The following is a 3,690-nucleotide window of genomic DNA, read 5'->3' as shown; positions in this document are numbered from 1 at the left end:
TTTTTAACTTGATTTGGCGAACAAATAAGATGCCTAATGAGTGGAGGAAGAGTACTTTGGTGCCTTTATATAAGAATAAGGGTGATATACAAGATTGCACAAACTATCGTGGTATAAAACTCATGAGTCATACTATGAAACTTTGGGAGAGGGTGATTGAGTCTAGGTTGAGGAAGGTTGTCATGATATCGGAGAATCAATTTGGTTTTATGCCTGGAAGATCAACTATGGAAGCTATACATCTTCTTAGACAACTTATTGAAAGATATAGAGAGAGGAACAAAGATTTGCATATGGTTTTTATTGATTTAGAGAAGGCATACGATAGAGTACCTAGGGACGTTCTCTGGTGGACAATGATGAAGAAAGGTGTTTCTCTCAAGTACATTAGTATAATTAAAGATATGTATGAAGGAGTAGTAACCAATGTCCGCACTTGTGGAGGGGTGACAACTAATTTTCCGATAACGGTTGGGTTACATCAAGGATCTGCTTTAAGCCCTTTCCTATTTGCGATAGTGATGGATGAGCTTACGAGATCAATTCAAGAAAATGTACCATGGTGTATGTTGTTTGCTGATGATATTGTTTTGATTGATGAGTCTAGAGCTGGGGTTAATGCTAAGTTAGAATTATGGAGACAGACATTGGAAGCTAGAGGTTTTAAGTTGAGTAAGAGTAAGACTGAATATATGGAATGTCGGTTTAGTAAGCAACGAAGTAGTGATGGGAGTGTAGTGAAGCTTGGTGAGCAAAATATACCAGTGAATGATTATTTCAAATATTTGGGATCCATCATTCAAAAGTATGGAGAAATTGATGGAGATGTAAATCATAGGATAAAGGTTGGGTGGATGAAATGGAAAAGTGCTACTGGAGTGTTGTGCGATCGTAGAATGCCATTGCGGTTGAAGGGAAAGTTTTATAGGACGACTATTAGACCCGCTTTACTATATGGTACGGAATGTTGGGCTGCCAAGAGACATCATATTCAAAAAATGAGTGTAGCTGAGATGCGGATGCTTAGATGGATGTGTGGAAATACAATAAAAGATAAGATTCGGAACGAAGAGATACGTAAGAAGGTAGGTGTTGCACCCATTGAAAATAAGATGCGAGAGAATCGTTTACGGTGGTTTGGACATATTCGGCGAAGGCCTAATGATGCTCCAGTTAGAAGGTTGGAGAAATGGGAAAATATATTAGTTAAAAGAGGTCGGGGTAGGCCTAGGAAGACTTGGATGGAGATGATAGGAAAGTATATGAATGCTTTGAACCTCACCGAGGACATGGCGTTGGATAGAAATGATTGGAGGAAAAGGATTCATGTGGAAGACCCAAAATGAATTTCTTTTTTGGTTCATATCGCTGACCCCAATTGTTTTGGGATGAAGGCGTAGTTGTTGTTGTTGTTGTTATTATATAATATATTCAATGACCATAGTTAGAGATATATTATATCTTTAACCTCATTCTTAATTCATTTAAAGAATGAAATAGCTTTTCAAAATCCAATTTCAAATTCTTTAAATGCATTCATCATTTAGAATAGAATTGCATCATATTTTCAAAATTCTTTTTCAAAAAAAATCCAAGTGATTTTGAATATCTTTCTTCAAGTTTCTATTTCAAATTCCAATTCTATCTCAATTTCAAAGTCCAATTTGACTTCGGAATTTCAAAATCATTTTATATTCAAACTCTAAAATTCCAATCCAAATTCAAAATTCAATTTCAAAGTTCAATTTAAACTTTGAAGTTTCTGATTCATCTTCTGATTCAAAATCAAGTTCTCTTCAAATTTCAAAATCAAAGTTGAGATTGATTCTGAATCTCAAAATCCAAACCTTCCTAAGTTTTAAATTCAATCTGGGTTTTCAAAGCCCAGATCCATTTTTAAAAGTCCTATTTGGACTTTTCAGAATCTAAATCCAAAGTTAGGCCCTAATCCCAACTTATGTCCGGATTCCCAAGCATAATCTCTACTTTTGGATCTTAGACTTCAGATCCAAAATCTACTTTAGGATCCAGAATCCAACTCCACTTTGGATCTCAGACTTCAGATCCAAAATCCATCTTAGGATCCAGAACCCAATTCTACTTTGGATCTCAGACTTCAGATCTAAAATCCATCTTAGGATCCAGAACCCAATTCTACTTTGGATCTCAGACCTCAGATCCAAAATCCATCTTAGGATCCAGAGTCCAACTCTATCTTGGATCTCAGATTTCAGATCCTAAATCCATCTTCAGATCCAAAATCCATCTTAGGATCCAGAGTTCAACTTTATCTTGGATCTCAGACTTCAGATCCTAAACCCATTTTAAGATCCAAAATCCATTCCCAAGTCTGGATTTCAAATCCAATTCCATTTTCGGATCTCATATAAACTTCCCAAATCCATTTCTATTTTAATACTATTTGGATTTCTCAAATCCGTCCTGATTTCAAAACCTATGTCACCAAATATACCTGGGACTCTTTTGTTTCCCTGTTTGTATTTCCTGGGCCAAATGTATCATCTGAATATCAAGAGTGGTGGCAAACTGTCTGCCCACCCTCTCTTTGTCTTTGAATGTTAAAAATATCAATAAAAGTTACTTTTTAGCCAAAAGTTTTATTTCTTGTATTTTGTTTTATAGTACAAATGGTCACAATTTTGATGACGACCTCATCCCTGGTAAATGAGACATTCCTCCCACATTTCTTCAATGTATTTTATCATGGTTGACGACCTCGCCTAGGTAACAAGGCACATTTTTCTGTTATCATCAAATGGTAACGCAATTATCACGAATATTGTAATGACCCAATCCCGGGTAAAATGGGATAATCGCTTGAAATTGTCTACCGAAATCCTTCACTCTTTTTCCTCAAATTTTTTTCAAAAAGCTTCTCCATACTCTAACCATTCCCATATTCTGCAGGAAAACTTGGGCATCCAAAGATGGTTCAAACAAGGGCTGGTAAGCAGGCTACTCAACGACACAGTGACAGCGAACCAGAGGAGATGAATTCTCCTAGATTATTCAAGAAGCATGACTCAAGGGATGAGAGCGACGTTGATCCGGCCATGTACCGGGTCTTTCAAAAAATGATGACCAAGATGATGGCCAAGCAGGATAAGGCCGGTCCCAAGAAGGTGGCTTCTAAGAGCAAAGTTAAAAAGAAGCCCATGAAAAATCCTGTCAAGATCAGCAAACAGAAGGTACAACGTGACAGTACTTCTGAGGATTCTGGGTCAGTAGGAGAAGTCTCTGAAGAAGAAGAACAACTGATTTACATTACGAAGCATCTGCGGCAATCCAAGAGGCGAGTGAAAGAGCCAGTGTCAGTAAACAAGCCCAAGTACGGGGGCCCCGCAGAGGATTCAATCCAGTCACTGACCAAAATAGTCAAAGACCTGCAAATTCAGGACAAAGGGAAAAGGTCATACACCATACAGGATTTGTACCTTGGCTTAGAAGGGGACAACAATCTGGAGAACCTCCCCCGGAAATTCATTAAGTTTGATGGATCCGACGATCCTAAGGCCCATCTTGACATGTTTTTTTCAGAATGTGCCCGGTTCAGTGAAGATAACCGTGCCTTTTTCATCTGTTTTCCCCGCAGCCTGGACGGGATAGCTGCCAAGTGGTACGCTGAGCATGTCAATCCCATCGAATTGAGGGATTTTGATAAAGTTGTCA

This window comes from Nuphar pumila, chromosome 16, assembly GCF_984573655.1.
Source record: "Nuphar pumila chromosome 16, dmNupPumi1.hap1.1, whole genome shotgun sequence".
Lineage (NCBI taxonomy): Eukaryota > Viridiplantae > Streptophyta > Magnoliopsida > Nymphaeales > Nymphaeaceae > Nuphar > Nuphar pumila.
This window is presented reverse-complemented; position numbering follows the sequence as displayed.